This window comes from Triticum aestivum, chromosome 3A (assembly GCF_018294505.1).
Source record: "Triticum aestivum cultivar Chinese Spring chromosome 3A, IWGSC CS RefSeq v2.1, whole genome shotgun sequence".
NCBI classification, from domain to species: domain Eukaryota; kingdom Viridiplantae; phylum Streptophyta; class Magnoliopsida; order Poales; family Poaceae; genus Triticum; species Triticum aestivum.
In genome coordinates, this window is record NC_057800.1 from 590,045,017 (window position 1) to 590,068,363 (window position 23,347).

General features: G+C 45.7%; 1 pseudogene; it reads left to right on the forward strand.

Annotated features, from left to right (window-relative positions):
* The window catches only part of LOC123057015 (putative pentatricopeptide repeat-containing protein At3g11460, mitochondrial), a 49,406-nt pseudogene extending 26,273 nt beyond the window's left edge, over positions 1–23,133 (forward strand).
* Positions 23,134–23,347: the final 214 nt, after the last annotated feature.

The following is a 23,347-nucleotide window of genomic DNA, read 5'->3' on the forward strand; positions in this document are numbered from 1 at the left end:
CTTCTTGATTTTCATGTTCTCAGCTACTAGATGAGCATCATTGTGATCTGGAATTTTGGGCTTCAACTTCCTTAAGATATGTGACTCATCATCTTCTTCTATAGCAGCTTCAGGCACTGGGGCATTGTTCTTCTCTGCAGCTGGGATGTTCCTGGTACTCCTCTTGTGTGCAGCTTTGGGTTTTGGAGCAGCTGCCTTGGGAGCTTCTTTGGGATTAGATGGAGCAGCCCCTGATCTTATAGCATCTCCCATGAGCTTTTGAGCTTTAGGTGCTGGTGCAACAACCTCTTCCTCTTCCTCTTCTTCTGAATCCCTCATCATTGAAGTTTTACCAATAACTCTGGCAATGGTCTTCTTGACCCTTTATTTCCTCTTCTTGCCATCTCCGGTTTCCTTGGGTTCAAGAGTGAACTCCATTGTTTCTCCCGTGGCAACTTTCCTTGCTTTAGACATGGGCTCTCTTCTTGTTGGCATCTTGGTCTTCAGACCTGGCTTAGTTGCAGCAGCTGTGCCATATTCCTGTTTTAGAACTTTCTTCTTTGAGGTGGGCTTCTTCCTGAACAACCACATAGTCCTCATTCTCAGAATCAGAAGTTCTCTTCTTCCTGGCCCTTGTGGCTGCCTTAGGCAAGTTGCTTGTAGTGCTCCTGCTGCCTTCATCATAGCTGCTAGAGGGACTAGTGCCCTCACTCATGTGAACTTGCTCCTCAGACTTGTTCTCACTGTCACTCTGATCTGACATGATGCAAACACTGATAGCAGACTCTGTGAATAGATATAGATGAGATAGATTGGACGAGCATCACAAAGTGCAGAGGTTTTTGCAAAACAATGAGTCAAAACTTAGTTTTAGTTTTCCACATAAAGCATTTCAGATCTACCGATTTGAAATCTTGGTGATACCGAAGCAGCTTTTGGAACCTAAACTGGTGAACTCGGTCAGAACGACTCACGGTTCGGTGGCACCGAGAATGCTAGGGTTTCACAAAGTATTAAACTCGGTAACACCAATTTGCAATTCTCGGTCAGACCGAGAATCACATGTGCAATGGCCTTAGCCAAATCGGTGGAACCGATTTCAACAACTTGGTTGGTCCGAGATGGTTTCGACGGAAACCTAACCCTAAATTTTCAATCCATATCTAAACTACAGAGTGATTTCATTGGATAGAGTGATCTCAATTGTGGCAAGATACATGGCAAAACAATGTGCTAGGAATCAGAGTGAGATTAGCATAAAGATCAAGTCCATACCCTAAGTGCGGCGATGGACCTGCTATGGCGGCAACGGCGGAGACGATCTCCATTGACAGCGGCGGAGACCAGCGACGGGAGGCAGCTGGTGATGAGGTAGACGATCCGAAGACCCAGGGAGCCAGAGCAGGCTGAGCACGGGCGAAGGGGTTCGGAAAATTTTCCAAATTTTTGCCCGGGGATATATATAGCCTGACCCTGTCGGTGTGACCGAGTGGAACAACTCGATGGCACCGAGATGCATAACTGCAAGCAGTTACTGCAACTCGGTGTGACCAAAAAGTTCAAATTGGTTGCACCGAGATTGAAAACCTAGATCGACTTAGTGATCTCGGTATGACCGAAATGGATGAATCGGTCATACAAAGAAGTTTTGGAAGTTTAAGTCTATGACGAATCAGGGACTCCGAGTGCTCCTCACACAGAGTGGTTCGAATCTGACTTGATCAAACTTTGTGATGTAGCATGAATAGAGTTTGAGACGAGAAAAACATAGATAGCTAGAGAAGGTTCTTAGGCAATCTTGTCCATCCACTTGGCAAAAGAAAAAAGGAACCAAACAATCAAAACAACAAGTGGATGTCCTCGAATGAGTAAATTATGCTACCAACATGTTCACACAATAAAATGGCAAATGAAATATGTGGCAAAGCATGCACAACCAATTCTAGCATCTATCAAGCAATTGGCGATGACTAGGTCATCTATATATGAGTATATTGACTTAGGAGTCAAATGAGAACATTTGATCATAGGTCATACTCATCGTTTAAGCACAAGTGGGGTTACCACTTTTACATAAAGCGTTGTTGTGTTCACACCATTAGAGTTGCTTTAGCTCAATTCTTAGAGTAAATCTCCCCCTAGATGTGAGATCCCCCCTAGAAGGGATAAACTAACCTTGGGTTTTGTCGATGACGACTTCATGCAGGTGTTGAAGATGTGGATGCTCAATGTTGATGTAGATCATTTGGAGCAATCCTTTGTAGTGAGTTGCACTTTCAATACCCACACGGGTTAGTCCCACAAGGAACAAACAAGGATATCCATAGACATAGAGTGATGCACACACAAGATGATGTCTATGAAAGCATTAGGTTACCTTGTCCCTTGTCTTACCAATAAGAGGATTTGTGACTCCTTGAACTAGTGCAAGATGTGGAAGTTGTTTGCACTTGTTCTTTCCAAAATGATAAGAGTGAAGAATGTTGGCGGAGTCACCCTCAAGAACTCTCTAGTTCTTCTTCTTCTGGATCCACACCATCTTGATGGGAATCCTCGGAGTTGTAGTTGTACTTGATGAAGTAGAACTTGATGTAGTCTTGGGAACCCACTTGACCAAGGCCTTAGGTGCTTCTTCAAATGCATCAATTTCCTCTTGAAGCTTATCCTTGCCTTTTTGCTTGTGGTCTTGTGGTGGAAGATCATCTTGAGCTTGTGTCCCTTTGAAAGAAGTAGGATCATACTTCTCTTGTTGAGGAACAAACTTCGTCTTGGGTTATTGATCTTCTTCCCACTCAACTCCATTGGCATTGAACTTTCATTCAAAACCAACACCTTGGTTCTTCCGGTGCCTTCCTTGCTTGCGTACAATTTCCTCGAATTGCTTACTCCCAGCAAGGCTCTTGTAAACACCTTTCTCTATAATTCCCTTCAATAAGCTATTTTCTTGCTCAAGTGTAACTTGGCTAAGAGAATCATCAGTGGAATCAAGAGAACTACTAGAAGCAACAACATTGGATTTAACATGATTATTGTTACTACTAGAGGAAGAATCTTTCTTGTTCTTGTTACTAGACTTGACTTGAGGCATGTAAGTGGATAAGAGTAAACCCTTGGCAATGTAAGAAGAACTTTTCTTGCGAAGATCATCATTGATTGCCTTTACGAACTCATGCTCTTGCTCAAGGTTGAGCTTTTCAAAACGTAATTTCTCATGAGTCCTCAAAAGTTCTCGATGATCTCCTAAGATAGTTTCATGAGCTAACTTAAGAGTGTTTAGTTCTTTAGTTAGAAAATCAATCTTCTCCTTATCATTGTCATTCGTCTTATCTTGATTAGCATGATTAATTGACATTTCATCATAGTATTCATCACTAGAGTTGTGAACAAGTAAATCATCATCACCTAACAAGTCATCTTCATCACTATTAAAATCAACAAACTTGGGGTGTGATACCTTTGGGCCTTTAGCCATGAAGCATCTTCCAAGTCCTTCATTTGGTGAATCAAATATGCCGTAGGAGTTGGTTGACACAAGTGCTAGACCGGCAACACCTTCTTCTTGAGTATATTCGGAGTCGGAGTGATAGCTTCTCTCGGAGTGATTGTCAGAGTCGGAGCCGGATACCCATTCACCAACATGAGCTTGATGTCTTAGTTTTGTGTAGCTCCTTGATGACTTGTCCTTCCTTTCCGAATCCTTGCTTCTTCGGGATGTTCTTCGTTCGTAACGATCATCTCTACTCCTTCTCTCTCTTGATGGTGATTCTTCTCTTCTACTTCTTCTTTTTGGAGAATCTTCTCTTCTCTTGTAGGGTGTTGTACACTCATTGGAATAGTGTCCGGGTCTTCCACAATTGTAGCAATTTCTCTCTCGACTAGAGGATCTTTTGTCATTGTAGGACCTTGACTTGGAACTTCTTTCTTTGCTTCTATTCTTGTAGAACTTGTTGAAGTTCTTCACCATTAGGCTCAATTCTTCATTGAATGTTTGTTTCTCACTTGATGATGTGGGAGCTTCACATTAGGCTTTGTAAGCACCACTTGACTTGTTATGGAGCTCCTCCTTATCCTTGAGTGACATCTCATGAGCAACAATTCTTCCAATGACTTCCGTTGGCTTGAGATCTTTGTAATTGGGCATCATTTGGATCAATGTGCATACGGTATCATATTTCCTGTCCAAAGCTCTTAGGATCTTCTTGATGATGAATTTGTCGGTCATCTCGTCACTTCCTAAGCCGGCGATCTCATTTGTGATAAGAGCAAGCCTAGAGTACATTTCAGCGACACCTTAACCATCCTTCATTTTGAACTTGTCAAGCTGACATTGAAGCACATCCAACTTGGATTCCTTGACGGAGTCAGTACCTTCGTGCATATCAATCAAAGTATCCCAAATTTCCTTTGCATTCTCAAGACGGCTGATTTTTGTTGAATTCTTCGAGGCACAATCCGTTGAAGAAGATATCACAAGCTTGAGCATTGTATTGCAGAATCTTCAACTCTTCTGTGGTAGCTTCACGGTTCGGTTCTCTCCCATCAAAGAATTCACCTTGCAAGCCAATACACACAACAGCCCAAACGGCGGGTGAGGGAATCCTGGATTAGGGGGTATCCGGACAGCCGGAATATATCCTTTGGCCGGACTGTTGGACTGTGAAGATACAAGATTGAAGAATTCGTCCCATGTCCGGATGGGACTCTCCTTGGCGTGGAAGGCAAGCTTGGCAATACGGATATGTAGATCTCCTCCCATTGTAACCGACTCGGTGTAACCCCAGCCCCCTCCAGTGTCTATATAAACCGGAGGGTTTAGTCCGTAGGACAACAACAATCATACCATAGGCTAGCTTCTAGGGTTTAGCCTCTACGATCTCGTGGTAGATCAACTCTTGTAATACTCATATCATCAAGATCAATCAAGCAGGAAGTAGGGTATTACCTCCATCGAGAGGGCCTGAACCTGGGTAAACATTGTGTCCCCCACCTCCTGTTACCATCCGCCTTAGACACACAGTTCGGGACCCTCTACCCGAGATCCGCCGGTTTTGACACCGACATTGGTGCTTTCATTGAGAGTTCCACTGTGTCATCATCATAAGGCCTGGTGGCTCCTTCGATCATCGCTAACGATGCGGTCCAGGGTGAGGTTTTCCTCCCTGGACAGATCTTCGTATTCGGCGGCTTTGCTCTGCGGGCTAACTCGCTTAGCCATCTGGAGCAGATTGAGAGCTACGCCCCTGGCCACCAGGTCAGGTTCGGGAACTTGAATTACACTGCCGACATCCGTGGAGACTTGATCTTCAACGGATTCGAGCCCATGCCAGGTGCGCCACATGATCACGACGAGCATGATATAGCTCTGCTGTCAGACAGTGTTCGGGAGATCGCACCGGCAACTACTCCGGCCTTCAATCTGGAGCAAATTGCGCCATCCAAGGACGGGCGGATAGACCCCGCCATGGAGGCCGTACTCTCAGCGGCGATAGAGCCGGATACTGACTTCACCCCTCACAATAGCCGTGACACCGAACCACTAGATTTGTCTCCGGCCACGGACTCTAAGCCGCCCACGTCCGCGTCTATCGAATCTGATCGGGCGCCGATCATGGAGTTTACCTCCGCGGATATCTTCCAGCACTCGCCTTTCGGCGACATGCTAAATTCATTAAGGTCCCTCTCCTTGTCAGGGGAACCTTGGCCGAATTATGTCCGGCTAGAATGGGATGCGGATGATGAAGAAACTTGCTACCCACCCACAACCAAATTAGTAGCCACTATCGACGATTTAACCGACATGCTCGACTTCGACTCTGAAGACATCGATGGTATGGACGACGATGAAGGAGACGAACAGGAACCACCGCCCACAGGGCGCTGGACTGCCACTTCATCACATGACATATACATGGTTGATACACCAAAAGAAAACAATGACGAGGAACGGAAAGAAGCAGCGAAGAACAGCTCCATCGAGAAGAAAACAAAGCGTCGATGTAGGCGCCGCTCTAAGTCTCGCCTCGGCAAAAACAGCGATAACAACGAAGGAGAAAATAACACCCCGGTCGACTCCAGAGGAAACGACGACCACACTGACCCAGCGGCAAAGCAAAATGAAGCCGCGAATGGTGAACATAGTACGGATCCGATGTCCGAACACGGTGACGCCGAGGATAAAGCTGATAAAACTCCTTCCGAGGAGGAAAATAGTCCGGACGAAGATGTGCACATCATCCCGGAAAAGCTCTTGGAACAAGAGAACCTCCGCAGAAGGTTTATTGCCACAACGAGGAGTCTAAAGAAACAGAAGCAAAGGCTCAAGGCCGTACAAAATACGCTCAACAGCAGATGGAACAAAGTGCTCGACAACGAAGAAATGCATGGTGGAAATTACCACGCAAAGAGCTATCCAAAGCGCAAGCTATTGCCCAAATTCGACGACGAGGCCGTAGAGCCCACACAGCCAAAAAACAAAATGGCCAACTGGTCGGATCAACCACCCCGTGGCCGCGATAGAGCGGCTAACAGGGCCGCACATAAGTCAACACACGGCCTACGTGAGGACTTGCGCCAAAAATCCAGTATGACCAGATCCATCTATGGATCTAGGAAGACGACACAATATCAAAACCGAATACCACAACCGTCCGAAAGCCTTGATAAATCTAAATACAGGGGTGCCGCACACCCCCTATGTTTCACCGATGAGGTGCTGGACCACGAATTTCCAGAAGTATTCAAACCAGTGAACATAGAGGCATACAATGGGACCATAGACCCTGGGGTCTGGATTGAGGACTTTATCCTCCATATCCATATGGCTCGCGGAGACGATCTCCATTGGAAGTTGGGAGGAGCTCGAGGATGCTTTTCGGGCTAATTTTCAAGGGACCTATGTCTGACCTCCGGATGCAGACGATTTAAGCCAAATAATTCAACAGCCCGGAGAGTTAGCCGGAATGCTTTGGAACATGTCTCTCACTAAGAAGAACCAAATTGTCGACTGTCCGAACGTTGAAGCCTTAGCAGCTTTCAAGCACAGTGTCCGAGATGAATGGCTCGCCAGACACCTCGGCAAAGAAAAGCCAAGGACAATGGCAGCCCTGACAAGCCTCATGACCTGCTTTTGCGCGGGCGAAGATAGCTGGTTGGCCCACAGTAGCACCAGCGACCCAAGCACATCCGAAGTTAGGGATGGCAACGGAAAACCACGACGCCGTAAAAGCAAGCGTCGAAATATAGAACACAGCCCAGACAATACAACGGTAAACGCCGGATTCAGGGGCCCTCGACCAGGTCAACAGAAAAAGCCTTCTAAAGGCAGCAGAGATGGACTGTCCGGCCTAAATAAGATTCTAGACAAACTATGTCAGATTCACGGCACCCCCGGTAAACATGCAAATCACACCCACAGAGAATGCTGGGTCTTCAAGTAGGCCAGTAAGCTAAACGCCGAACACAAGGGGCGGGATACACCAAGCGAAGACGAGGATGGGCCTCCCCAGCAAAGCACCGGGGGATATAAAAAATTCCCACCAGAGGTCAAAACGGTAAACATGATCCACGTGACGAAGAGGAGAAGCAAACATGCACTCCGAGACACCCGAGCCGTAGAGCCCGTCACCCCCAAGTTCAAACCCTGGTTGGCCTGCCCGATCACTTCTGATCGCAGGGATCACCTAACAAGCATCCGGCATGACGGATCGGCTGCCTTGGTGCTGGACCCAATAATAAATGGATACCATATCACACGAGTCCTTATGGACGGCGGCAGTAGTCTAAATCTGATATATCAGGACACAGTCCGGAGAATGGGGATAGACCCGACAAAAATTAGCCACAATAATACTACCTTCAAGGGAGTAATACCAGGCCCAGAGGCCCGCTGCACGGGCTCTCTATTACTAGAGGTTGTATTCGGTTCTCCCGACAACTTCCGAAGCGAAAAGTTAACCTTCGACATCGCTCCATTCCGAAGTGGCTATCAAGCACTACTCGGAAGAGAGGCTTTCGCTCGTTTTAATGCAGTACCGCATTACGCTTCCCTCAAGCTCAATATGCCCGGCCCATGTGGCATCATCACCATTAGCGGAAACATTGAGCGTTCCTTACACGCAGAAGAACGTGTGGCTGCTTTAACAGCCGAACAGTAGACGGCCTCACCAACCAGAACAAATCACCGGTCATTAAGACCACGGACACGGTTAGACGAGTCCGACGCATCATTAGATATACTTGAGATTGGTTTGATAGTTATACCCTTATAGATGGTACCAGGGGCTTCCCACGTGTAAACAGCGCTAGTTCAGCTCAACTTTACTTATCTTGAATTTTAAATGATTTATTTAGAATAACCAATATTTTGCACGACAACTTTCAACTAAGTTCCTCTCTTTTACAGATGACAATCATGCTGCACCCGTCCAGGATACGGCACAACGGAGACACAGGCGCAAACATGCAGCAGGGACCCGTGCAAAGGTTTCTTTTTAGATTAAGACCCTGCGTAAACCTTTTTTAGTGTCTCTTATTGTTCACATCCTCCGGATTCTTAGTACAACCGAGAAGGATGCCGACGTTATTGGCATTTGGCCACGTCAGAATATTGCACGTACATGGACACTCGGGGTTCATTATCAAGGGCATTGTTCAGCCCGGCATATGTTATAAAGACCGAATACCTTAGGGAGTGTTCGGCGTCGCGAGTTTGGCCTTATATGCATCAGCTCCGAATCATGTCTTTGGTCAAATGTTGGGTTTGCCCAGCTCCCGTGTTTTGCTACCTTACGTTCCGCTCTATTGGCTAAGGTGGCACCAGGAGAACTACTGCGATTATGCCCTGGTTCATCCGGATGAGCACCTCAGTAGAGAAAGCCGAAAACTGACTGTCATGATAAAGCGCGAGACTGTTCAACCACTCAATGACCCACCGGAATCTTCGGGATTCCTCCACATTAACGAAGGGCTGTTTCCCGATCACGTACGTAGGCACCACGTATTCGGACGAGCACGGAGGTACCTATAACATCCTGATTTTTTTCAACAGTTCAATTTTTTTCTCTCTAAGCCAAGGGATGTTGCAACATAATCTTTAATTATATATTTTGGAGATTGCTCAAATTAATACCAAGTTGTTTGGAATTAATTTAGCACATGTCAGGTGGAAAATATTTTCCGTAATATCCTGAGTCGATTTATTTGTTTGTAATATTTCATTTAAGTTCTTCTTGCCTATTTTCTTACTTTGATTTCTTGGATTCTTGAAGACTTTTAGTTGTGTTTGTTTCGGTTCCTCTTGTAGCAATCCTAGTAAAAGAAATCAATATTATATTATATAGATTTTCTTTTCTTCTCTATCCTTTCATTTCTCTTTCTTTATTGGTCCTTGAACCAATACGTGCATCCTAGCCTAGCCATTGTTGGCATATTGCACGTATGCACCAAAATTGGTCACACACATTCACGTATGCACTGGGCCATCTCTTATCTTTATTTTTTTAAGTGTCCAGCCACCAAAGAAACTTGGCCCAAGGCCCAACCAGCAGGCCAGCGGCCCAGCCGAGTGAGCTAGCGGATGGCTCGGCTCTTCTCCTTCCTCCCGCACGCGTGCACGTACATGTTACAGAGAAGAAACCTCCATGGCTGCCTCTTCTTTTCCCTTCAAATCCCATTAATCCCTTCACCGTTTCCATTCGTCATCAACACAAGAATTACTCCCCACTCAACGATGAGTCCGTTTATTCTAATGGCTCCACTCATGATGCGCTTAATCTCATGCAAGTAACTGACGAAGTTATTGGCCCAACAATGGCATTCACCTCCTGATCTCCCTCCTCCGGCTACCATTCGGTAGACCCTTCGCGTCACGACGTGCGCCAGGAGCACCTCTATAAAAGCCCCATCATCCCATCTTCCAATTCCTTTCCAATCACTCGTAATCCACCGCGCAATACAGCCCCATCTCTACTATTCTTCGACTACCGTCGCCTAAGGTGAGCATCCTGGTCCAATTCCTCCCACCAACAGAATCCCTTTAGCCAAGCCTACCTCCTAGACATCTCTTCCCATCCGTTTGTTGTTGTTGGCCGCGTGCACAACGACGCCGCGCCGCTGCTACCTTTTTGGGCCGACGTTGTCGTCAACAGATGACCGTTTGTCGTGTCCGTCCGCGTCCCGGTGTTCCACCATCACCAAGAGTGTCACCCACCATCGTCTTTTCATCACCGGAGTTCGGACGACGACGACGACGCGCACTGGCGCTCGCTCGCTCAACACCACCGGTTCCATCTCCAACGACTACTCGGTGACCCAAAACCAATGCTAAACCATAAGCCATTTCGATGATGCTAGGAGCGAGTTAATTGTTTTGTTTGAGTAGATGTTTGATTGTGTTATTTTTTATCAAGTGCGTATGATATTTTATGTAAGTAATCATGCAAAATTGTTTGTGTCTTATTTTCATGTCCGTAGCATGCTTAGGGTTTGTCCTAATTATTGTTGAGTGATTCTAGGATATATTAGAATTGGTCATAGAATTTCTAGAACTAGTTTTACAATTATTATATTTGATGCATGTTAGCGAAGTGCGATAATTTTTATTTGTTCATAGACATAATATATGCATGCGTACTTTCTAGATAATATTGTCATGTGTAGCAATATTTATGTTCCAGTTTAGTTTCGGAATGATTGTAGAATTATTGTTTAAATTATTTTGATGGAGTCTAGGTGGTGTTGTGAGTCATATCATGTGCATGCTTTTTGTTACAAGAGTTGAACATGCTATGACTAGATTATTGTTGATCCATTTACTTCATATATATCTAGATTATTTTAATTAGTGCTACATGATTTGTGTCTATTATGTTCTAGCATTTCTTTAGGTAGTGCTATTGTTTGATGTTTTGTAACTTAACTAGTCTGTTTAGGAAGTAGCTTGGTTGACTTTTAAGATGCTTGTTGTTAAATTCTATAGTTGATGTTTTAACCATTATAAATAGTAGATTTTATCTAAATATTGATTTGTGGGTAAATTTGTATTGCCATGCTATGTTGAGTCGTGTCGTTCAAATGCATAGGATAGTTATTGTTTTGTGTTTATGTCATGTCAGTTATTATTTTGTCTTTTCTTTATAGTTAGCCAAAGTATTTGTACTGGGCACTATTAAAGTTCAGTTAGCGTAATGCTATTTAGAATGATAGACATGATGGCCGAGTTTTACTTAGTCCGGATAAGCCTATACCCAACCAATCCATTCAATCCCTCCACTCATCATCAATCGACATACCTCCTTCGAAATCTCCATATCCATCCACATCTTTCTACCAATCCTTCCTATATTGTTATTTCATTTGGATGTTATTTGGATTTTATTGCATGTTATTTATTGTGCTTCGCCATTACTACGAGTAGGAGACGACGATACGGGAGAGGAGGACTACGAGGTAGAAGGAAACAGGGGACTCGACAACGAAGGCATGCCTCCTTCTTTGATCATACTTATTGTTGGAAATATGCCGTAGAGGCAATAATAAAAGGATTATTATTATATTTCCTTGTTCATGATAATTGTCTTTTATTCATGCTATAATTGTGTTATCCGGAAATCGTAATACATGTGTGAATACATAGACACCAAACATGTCCCTAGTAAGCCTGTAGTTGACTAGCTCGTTGATCAACAGATAGTCATGGTTTCCTGACTATGGACATTGGATGTCATTGATAATGGAATCACATCATTAGGAGAATGATGTGATGGACAAGACCCAATCCTAAACATAGCACAAGATCGTATAGTTCGTTTGCTAGAGTTTTTCCAATGTCAAGTATCTTTTCCTTAGACCATGAGATCGTGTAACTCCCGGATACCGTAGGAGTGCTTTGGGTGTACCAAACGCCACAACGTAACTGGGTGACTATAAAGGTATACTACGGGTATCTCTGAAAGTGTCTGTTGGGTTGACACGGATTAAGACTGGGATTTGTCACTCCGTATGACGGAGAGGTATCTTTGGGCCCACTCGGTAATGCATCATCATAATGAGCTCAAAGTGACCAAGTGTCTGGTCATGGGATCATGCATTATGGTACGAGTAAAGTGACTTGCCGGTAACGAGATTGAACGAGGTATTGGGATACCGACGATTGAATCTCGGGCGAGTAACATACCGATTGACAAATGGAATTGTATACGGGGTTGCTTGAATCCTCGACATCGTGGTTCATCCGATGAGATCATCAAGGAGCATGTGGGAGCCAACATGGGTATCCAGATCCCGCTGTTGGTTATTGACCGGAGAGCCGTTTCGGTCATGTCTACATGTCTCGCGAACCCGTAGGGTCTACACACTTAAGGTTCGGTGACGCTAGGGTTGTATGGATATGAGTATGCAGTAATCCGAAAGTTGTTCGGAGTCCCGGATGAGATCCCGGACGTCACGAGGAGTTCCGGAATGGTCCGTAGGTGAAGAATTATATATAGGAAGTGCAGTTTCGGCCATCGGGAGAGTTTCGGGGGTCAACGGTATTGTACCGGGACCACCGGAAGGGTCCCGGGGGTCCACCGAGTGGGGCCACCCATCCCAGAGGGCCCCATGGGCTGAAGTGGGGAGGGAACCAGCCCATAGTGGGCTGGTGCACGCCCCCCTTGGGCCCCCCATGCGCCTAGGTTTGGGAACCCTAGGGGAGGGGGCGCCTCCACTTGCCTTGGGGGGCACTCCTCTCCCTTGGCCGCCGCCCCCCTAGGAGATCCCATCTCCTAGGGCCGGCGCACCCCCATAGGGGGCCTATATAAAGGGGGGGGGAGGGAGGGCAGCCGCACCCTGAAGTCTTGGCGCCTCCCCCTCCCCTGCTACACCTCTCCCTCTCGCAGTAGAACGACGAAACCCTGCTGCGGTGACTCCTGCATCCACCACCACGCCGTCGTGCTGCTGGATTTTCATCAACCTCTCCTTCCCCCTTGATGGATCAAGAAGGAGGAGACGTCACGCTGACCGTACGTGTGTTGAACGCGAAGGTGCCGTCCGTTCGGCGCTAGGATCTCCGGTGATTTGGATCACGACGAGTACGACTCCCTCATCCCCGTTCTTTGAACGCTTCCGCTCGCGATCTACAAAGGTAGGTAGATGCATCCGATCACTCTTTGCTAGATGAACTCATATATGGATCTTGGTGAAAACGTAGGAATTTTTTTGTTTTCTGCAACGTTCCCCAACAGTGGCATCATGAGCTAGGTCTATGCGTAGTTCTCTTTGCACAAGTAGAACACAATTTGTTGTGGGCGTGGATGTTGTCAACTTTCTTGCCGCTACTAGTCTTATTTTGCTTCAGCGGTATTGTGGGATGAAGCGGCCCGGACCAACCTTACACGTACGCTTACGTGAGACCGGTTCCACTGACTAACATGCATTAGTTGCATAAGGTGGCTGGCGGGTGTCTGTCTCTCCCACTTTAGTTGGAGCGGATTTGACGAAAAGGGTCCTTATGAAGGGTAAATAGAAGTTGACAAATCACGTTGTGGCTTTAACGTAGGTAAGAAAACGTTCTTGCTAAAACCCTCTTGCAGCCACGTAAAACTTGCAACAACAATTAGAGGACGTCTAACTTGTTTTTGCAGCAAGTGTTTTGTGATGTGATATGGCCAAAGTTGTGATGAATGATGAATGATATATATGTGATGTATGAGATCATGTTCTTGTAATAGGAATCATGACTTGCATGTCGATGAGTATGACAACCGGTAGGAGCCATAGGAGTTGTCTTTATTTTTTGTATGTCCTGCGTGTCATTGAGAAACGCCATGTAAATTACTTTACTTTATTGCTAAACGTGTTAGCCATAGTAGTAGAAGTAATAGTTGGCGAACAACTTCATGGAGACACGATGATGGAGATCATGGTGTCATGCCGGTGACAAGATGATCATGGAGCCCCAAGATGGAGATCAAAGGAAGCTATATGATACTGGCCATATCATGTCACTATTATTTGATTGCATGTGATGTTTATCATATTTTTGCATCTTGTTTACTTAGAACGACGGTAGTAAATAAGATGATCCCTCATAATAATTTCAAGAAAGTGTTCCCCCTAACTGTGCACCATTGCGACAGTTCGTTGTTTCGAAGCACCACGTGATGATCGGGTGTGATAGATTCCAACGTTCACATACAACGGGTGTAAGATAGATTTAAACATGCAAACACTTAGGTTGACTTGACGAGCCTAGCATGTACATACATGGCCTCGGAACACAGAAGACCGAAAGGTCGAGCATGAGTCGTATAGAAGATACGATCAACATGAAGATGTTCACCGATGTTGACTAGTCCGTCTCACGTGATGACCGGACACGGCCTAGTTAACTCGGATCATGTTATACTTAGATGACTGGAGGGATGTCTATCTGAGTGGGAGTTCATTGAATAATTTGATTAGATGAACTTAATTATCATGAACTTAGTCTAAAATCTTTACAACATGTATTGTAGATCAAATGGCCAACGTTGTCCTCAACTTCAACGCGTTCCTAGAGAAAACCAAGCTGAAAGACGATGGCAACAACTATACGGACTGGGTCCGGAACCTGAGGATCATCCTCATAGCTGCCAAGAAAGATTATGTCCTACAAGCACCGCTAGGTGAACCACCTGCTCTCCCTGCAGAACAAGACGTTATGAACGCTTGGTAGACACGTACCGATGATTACTCCCTCATTCAGTGCGGCATGCTTTACAGCTTAGAGCTGGGGTGCCAAAAGCGTTTTGAGAGACACGGAGCATATGAGATGTTCGAAGAGCCGAAAATGGTTTTTCAAGCTCATGCCCGGGTCGAGAGATATGAAGTCTCCGACAAGTTCTTCAGCTGTAAGATGGAGGAAAACAGTTCTGTCAGTGAGCACATACTCACTATGTCTGGGTTACATAACCGCTTGACTCAGCTAGGAGTTAATCTCCCGGATGACGCGGTCATTGACAGAATCCTTTAGTCGCTTCCACCGAGCTACAAGAGCTTTGTGATGAACTTCAATATGCAGGGGATGGAAAAGACCATTCCTGAAGTATTTGCAATGCTGAAATCAGCAGAGGTAGAAGTCAAAAAGGAACATCAAGTGTTGATGGTGAATAAAACCACTAAGTTCAAGAAAGGCAAGGGTAAGAAGAACTTCAAGAAGGACGGCAAGGGAGTTGCCGCGCCCGGTAAGCAAGCTGCCGGGAAGAAGCCAAAGAATGGACCCAAGCCCGAGACTGAGTGCTTTTATTGCAAGGGAAGTGGTCACTGGAAGCGGAACTGCCCCAAATACTTAGCGGACAAGAAGGCCGGCATCACGAAAGGTATATGTGATATACATGTAATTGATGTGTACCTTACCAGTACTCGTAGTAGCTCCTGGGTATTTGATACCGGTGCGGTTGCTCACATTTGTAACTCAAAGCAGGAGCTGCAGAATAAGCGGAGACTGGCGAAGGACGAGGTGACGATGTGTGTCGAGAATGGTTCCAAGGTCGATTTGATCACCGTCGGCACGCTACCTCTACATTTACCTATGGGATTAGTTTTAAACCTCAATAATTGTTATTTAGTGCTAGCTTTGAGCATGAACATTGTATCAGGATCTCGTTTAATTCGAGATGGCTACTCATTTAAATCCGAGAATAATGGTTGTTCTATTTATATGAGAGATATGTTTTATGGTCATGCTCCGATGGTGAATGGTTTATTCTTAATGAATCTCGAGCGTAATGCTACACATATTCATAGTGTGAATACCAAAAGATGTAAGGTTGATAATGATAGTCCCACATACTTGTGGCACTGCCGCCTTGGTCACATAGGTGTCAAACGCATGAAGAAGCTCCATGCATATGGACTTTTAGAGTCTCTTGATTACGAATCATTTGACACGTGCGAACCATGCCTCATGGGTAAAATGACCAAGACTCCGTTCTCAGGAACAATGGAGCGAGCAACCAACTTATTGGAAATCATACATACTGATGTGTGCGGTCCAATGAGTGTTGAGGCTCGCGGTGGCTATCGTTATGTTCTCACCCTCACTGATGACTTGAGTAGATATGGGTATGTCTATTTAATGAAACACAAGTCTGAGACCTTTGAAAAGTTCAAGGAATTTCAGAGTGAGGTTGAGAATCAACATGCCAGGAAAATCAAGTTCTTGCGATCAGATCGTGGGGGAGAATACTTGAGTCACGAATTTGGCACACACTTAAGAAAATGTGGAAAAGTTTCACAACTCACGCCGCCTGGAACACCTCAGCGTAATGGTGTGTCCGAACGTCGTAATCGCACTCTATTAGATATGGTGCGATCTATGATGTCTCTTACCGATTTACCGCTATCATTTTGGGGCTATGCTTTAGAGACTGCCGCATTCACTTTAAATAGAGCTCCGTCGAAATCCATTGAGACGACACCGTATGAATTATGGTTTGTGAAGAAACCTAAGCTGTCGTTTCTAAAAGTTTGGGGATACGATGCTTATGTCAAGAAACTTCAACCTGAAAAGCTCGAACCCAAGTCAGAAAAATGCGTCTTCATAGGATAACCTAAAGAAACTATTGGGTATACTTTCCACCTCAGATCCGAAGGCAAGATCTTTGTTTCCAAGAATGGATCCTTTCTAGAGAAGTAAGTGGGAGGAAAGTAGAACTTGATGAAGTATTACCACTTGAACTGGAAAGTGGCGCACCTCAAGAAAATGTTCCTGAGGTGCCTGCACCGACTAGAGAGGAAGTTAATGATGATGATCATGAAACTTCAGATCAAGTTGCTACTAAACTTCGTAGGTCCACAAGGACACGTTCCGCACCAGAGTGGTACGGCAACCCTGTCCTGGAAATCATGTTGTTAGACAACGGTGAACCTTCAAACTATGAAGAAGCGATGGCGGGCCCGGATTCTGACAAATGGCTGGAAGCCATGAAATCTGAGATAGGATCCATGTATGAAAACGAAGTATGGACTTTGACTGACTTTCCCGATGATCGGCGAGCCATAGAAAATAAATGGATTTTTAAGAAGAAGACAGATGCGGATGGTAATGTGACCATCTATAAAGCTCGCCTTGTCGCTAAGGGTTATCGACAAGTTCAAGGGGTTGACTACGATGAGACTTTCTCACCTGTAACGAAGCTAAAGTCCGTCCGAATCATGTTAGCAATTGTCGCATTCTATGATTATGAGATATGGCAAATGGACGTCAAAACGGCATTCCTTAATGGTTTCCTTAAGGAAGAATTGTATATGATGCAGCCGGAAGGTTTTGTCGATCCTAAGAATGCTGACAAGGTGTGCAAGCTCCAACGCTCGATTTATGGGCTGGTGCGAGCATCTCGGAGTTGGAACATTCGCTTTGATTAGATGATCAAAGCGTTTGGGTTTATGCAGACTTATGGAAAAGCCTGCGTTTACAAGAAAGTGAGTGGGAGCTCTGTAGCATTTCTCATATTATATGTAGATGACATACTTTTGATGGGAAATGATATAGAGCTTTTGGACAGCATTAAGGCCTACTTGAATAAGAGTTTTTCAATGAAGGACCTTGGAGAAGCTGCTTATATATTAGGCATCAAGATCTATAGAGATAGATCAAGACGCCTCATAGGTCTTTCACAAAGCACATACCTTGATAAGATATTGAAGAAGTTCAATATGGATCAGTCTAAGAAGGGGTTCTTGCCTGTGTTGCAAGGTGTGAAATTGAGCTCAGCTCAATGTCCAACCACGGCAGAAGATATAGAAGAGATGAGTGTCATCCCCTATGCCTCAGCCATAGGGTCTATTATGTATGCCATGCTGTGTACCAGACCTGATGTAAACCTTGCCGTAAGTTTGGTAGGTAGGTACCAAAGTAATCCCGGCAAGGAACACTGGACAGCGGTCAAGAATATCCTGAAGTACCTGAAAAGGACTAAGGAAATGTTTCTCGTTTATGGAGGTGACGAAGAGCTCGTCGTAAAGGGTTACGTCGACACTAGCTTCGACACAGATCTGGATGACTCTAAGTCACAAACCGGATACGTGTATATTTTGAATGGTGGGGCAGTAAGCTGGTGCAGTTGCAAGCAGAGCGTCGTGGCGGGATCTACATGTGAAGCGGAGTACATGGCAGCCTCGGAGGCAGCGCATGAAGCAATTTGGGTGAAGGAGTTCATCACCGACCTAGGAGTCATACCCAATGCGTCGGGGCCAATCAAACTCTTCTGTGACAACACTGGAGCTATTGCACTTGCCAAGGAGCCCAGGTTTCACAAGAAGACCAGGCACATCAAGCGTCGCTTCAACTCCATTCGTGAAAATGTTCATGATGGAGACATAGATATTTGTTAAGTACATACGGACCTGAATGTAGCAGATCCGTTGACTAAACCTCTGCCTAGAGCAAAACATGATCAACACCAGAATTCCATGGGTGTTCGATTCATCACAATGTAACTAGATTATTGACTCTAGTGCAAGTGGGAGACTGTTGGAAATATGCCCTAGAGGCAATAATAAAAGGATTATTATTATATTTCCTTGTTCATGATAATTGTCTTTTATTCATGCTATAATTGTGTTATCCGGAAATCGTAATACATGTGTGAATACATAGACACCAAACATGTCCCTAGTAAGCCTCTAGTTGACTAGCTCGTTGATCAACAGATAGTCATAGTTTCCTGACTATGGACATTGGATTTTATTGATATCAGGATCACATCATTAGGAGAATGATGTGATGGACAAGACCCAATCCTAAACATAGCACAAGATCGTATAGTTTGTTTGCTAGAGTTTTTCCAATGTCAAGTATCTTTTCCTTAGACCGTGAGATCATGTAACTCCCGGATACCATAGGAGTGCTTTGGGTGTACCAAACGTCACAACGTAACTGGGTGACTATAAAGGTATACTATGGGTATCTCCGAAAGTGTCTGTTGGGTTGACACAGATCAAGACTGGGATTTGTCACTCCGTATGACGGAGGGGTATCTCTGGGCCCACTCTGTAATGCATCATCATAATGAGCTCAAAGTGACCAAGTGTCTCGTCACGGGATCATGCATTACGGTATGAGTAAAGTGACTTGCCGGTAACGAGATTGAACGAGGTATTGGGATACCGATGATCGAATCTCGGGCAAGTAACATACCGATTGACAAAGGGAATTATATACGGGGTTGCTTGAATCCTCGACATCGTGGTTCATCCGATGAGATCATCAAGGAGCATGTGGGAGCCAACATGGGTATCCAGATCCCGCTGTTGGTTATTGACTAGAGAGCCGTTTCGGTCATGTCTACATGTCTCCCGAACCCGTAGGGTCTACACACTTAAGGTTCGGTGATGCTAGGGTTATATGGATATGAGTATGCAGTAATCCGAAAGTTGTTCGGAGTCTAGGATGAGATCCCGGACGTCACGAGGAGTTCCGGATGGTCCGGAGGTGAAGAATTATATATAGGAAGTGCAGTTTCGACCATCGGGAGAGTTTCGGGGGTCAACGGTATTGTACCGGGACCACCGGAAGGGTCCCGGGGGTCCACCGAGTGGGGCCACCCATCCCGGAGGGCCCCATGGGCTGAAGTGGGGAGGGAACCAGCCCATAGTGGGCTGGTGCGCCCCCCCTTGGCCCCCCATGCGCCTAGGGTTGGGAACCCTAGGGGAGGGGGCGCCTCCACTTGCCTTGGGGGGCACTCCTCCCCCTTGGCCGCCGCCCCCCTAGGAGATCCCATCTCCTAGGGCCAGCGCACCCCCCTAGGGGGCCTTTATAAAGGGGGGGAGGGAGGGCAACCGCACCCTGAAGTCTTGGCGCCTCCCTCTCCCCTGCTACACCTCTCCCTCTCGCAGTAGAACGGCGAAGCCCTGCTGCGGTGACTCTTGCATCCACCACCACGCCGTCGTGCTGCTGGATCTTCATCAACCTCTCCTTCCACCTTGCTGGATCAAGAAGGAGGAGACGTCACGCTGACCGTGCGTGTGTTGAACGCGGAGGTGCCGTCCGTTCGGCGCTAGGATCTCCGGTGATTTGGATCAAGACGAGTACGATGCCCTCATCCCCGTTCTATGAACGCTTCCGCTTGCGATCTACAAAGGTATGTAGATGCATCCGATCACTCGTTGCTAGATGAACTCATAGATGGATCTTGGTGAAAACATAGGAATTTTTTTGTTTTCTGCAACGTTCCCCAACACTTATCCAATGGTTTGCAAAATTGCATTGAGTTTTATTGTTGCTATGTGCATGCTATTTTAATTCTCATAGCTAGCATGTCAATTGATACATTACCTTGATTCGCTTGTCGCCTATTTACTTGACACCCGAGTAGAAGTATAAGGTTCCCGTAGAGTAGAAATTCTTAGCCATGCTTATCACCCTATAGGTGCCTTGTTGAATGACCTCTAAGTCATTGACAGTTGAAACTTAACGCTGAGCTAGGCCTGTTGGCCCTTGTTGACCTTCTCTATTCTCTTCTACTCTGGGTGAAACTTACCATCTGAATACTGGCGTGGGCGACAGCTGAATCAAGGATTGAAGGAGCGATTGGTCACCCTTCACGAGTTGAAGGGGGCAATCAGTCGTCCGTGCCGTATGAGGCCTAATAAGTCTTGGATTTGAATATTGTGATAACAGTACAACCACATGCTATATGGGCACTGGCTTGGTTAATTAGTTAGTTCACTCTTATTGTCGTCATCGCTGTACCGCAGATGGGATAGCTGCCTTGCAAGGAGTATCCTCGGCACAAAAGGGGGGCCCGGACTGTGAACTGCGGTTACTTCCTTGTTGAAACCTAGTGGGCTTGGCAGAGTAAGTGCGGTCTAATGAAAGACCTCATCACAATCTCCCCGCCGGTATACCAAATGGTGAACTACGCCAACGGCCACTGGTGGCAACAAGTCGGGATTGTGTCGTGTGGGTAAAGTGTACAGCCTCTGCAGAGTGTAAAACTATTCGAATAGCCGTGTCCACGGTCATGGACAACACATGAATCTTTCTTGACGTACTGGACCTGTCTTGCTTATTCCCTCTTTGCCCCTAATCTTGAAACCTATGAAGTATGTGAGTTGATCGAGGATCCTCACTTGATGAAAGTTGTTTTGGAGATAAAACATGTTTTCATCTAAAACTGCTTCCATCCAACTACTTTATTTGTTAAACAAAATTAGCTTTATGCAAATTGAGCCATACAGCCTTCCTTTGAAGCCATATGTAGCTATTAGGTCCTTTCCCGTGGGAGGCATGTTGAGTACGTAATGTACTCATGGCAATACTTTTGTTGAACAGCAGAGATCTGTGAAGACGAGGGCGTCGACTATGACTATTATGATGATCCCGAGGAGTGAGGACACATTGACTACATCGACTGCCTGTGGCGGAGACGGAGTCGCTATGTATTTATATATTCCGCTATGTTTCTAGTTGTAATAAAATGTCATGAGACATTTCACTATGTATGCCTTGTGGCGAGAGTTGTTAAACTTTTAATGTTCTGCAATGATACCATTTCGCTGTGTTGTCAAGTTGATCCTGGATTGACAAATATACACAGGAGGGTCTGGAAATAATTTTCGGGTTCTCACAGAAGTGGTATCAGAGACGACATCGACCTAGGAACGTGGCCTTAGTTAGAAATGGAAAGCCTTAGAAATTATTTTATAAAATATTATTTTATAAATTTTCTAGTATTTCGCTTCTATTTTCTCTTATTAAATTGTGTACTGATTCTCTTCTTATTCAAATATGTAGATGGTGATATCATCCTCACGCCGGATTGAGCAGTTTGGCAACCTTGGTGTTCAGTTTCGGGACATGCTCACATGCTTAGGCTTCAACAAGGATCCAGAGGTTTCCGTACACTCCTACCACATGCTCGGGGGTGAGGAACGTTTCAAGGTCAACTTGGTGGTGTATCCGAGGATGGAGGAACGGACCAACAGTTACCGATACACATATGATGGAGAAGACTTCTTTGATGCTGTCATTGGAGTGGTTCATCAAGCGATGCATCGGATAGCCGGACTTCATCAGGACGAGCTAAGGCACACCCTGTTCTGGTACTTCACTTTCCGCATTGGGGACGGACCGATTCAGCAGAACTTGGGGTACATGGAGGAGGATGATCCCATGATCATTCGTATGGCTTCACTTACCCTTGGACTTGAGCAAAACCTTGCTATGACTACGAATACTCTGGAGGAGAACCGTCAGCGCTTAAGAGTTTTACCTGGAGCGTGTGGAGATACTTGAGGAGAGATTGGTGGAGGCGAACACTTCCTTAGCCATTGCCCATGAAGCACGGGAGGCCGCCGAGGCAGTTGCAGAGCAGGGTATCATCGCGACGAACGCTATGCTTGCCATGGAGAATGGTGACCAACATGAAATGCCCACCATAGGACCCTACACCTCCTCCACGCCAGAGGCTTCATCCACGCATCAAGATAACGCGGACAAAGAAGAGCGCTCTAGCGAAGAAGCGTCGCCTGACACATCGCGCCATTGCACCTTCAGCACCGCCTACACCTCCAGCACCACCAACTCGCGAGTAGCAGGTCGACGACATTGAGGAGGAGACTAAGCCTGAGGAGAGAGTTCCTGCTACGCCAGAGGGGACCGCATCACCACCATCCGGGCTTCGCTTTGCATCATCACCTACCCACCAGTACGATGGAGATCTCAGCGAGTAGATGAACTATAGGAACCATGAGCGAAATCTTTGATGATGTGAGTGAACGTTAGTTATTTTCATGTTTGCTATGTCCATGGTAGACTATACCGATATATGTGGTATAGCTACTATGTTATCCAGTACTTTCATGCTTGAGTGTTTTAATTGGAGTTTTATCTGGAGTTCAGTTGCTGGTTTTATTTGTTCATTTGTTATCATATTGGGTTTATGGGCTAGATATTTCCCTCTCTTCTATTTTAACACTGGGAGGCCAACAGGATGGATGCTAATCGCGGAGGTCGTGGCCATGGAGCACGCGGACGTGGTCGCGGTCGTGGACGTGGACGTGGTCGTGGACCAGGTTTTGAGGGACATGTCTTTGAAGAAAACTTTGAGGAGGGACATGTCCATGATACCGACTCTGACTCTGGAGGAGATGATGTGCCACCACCGCCGCCGCCACCCAATATGGCACAGATGATGTTGATGCAAACACAGATACTTCAGCAGCTTGCAGCCAATGTTACGAACCAGAATCAGGGTCAACCACCACAGTCGGGATTTGCTGAGTTCATGAGGGCAAAACCGCCAACTTTTGACGGATCAGCAGACCCACTTGATGCCGATGATTGGTTGAAGGACATCAGGAAGACACTCAACTTAGCCAATTGCACTGTGGCAAATTGTGTCAAGTT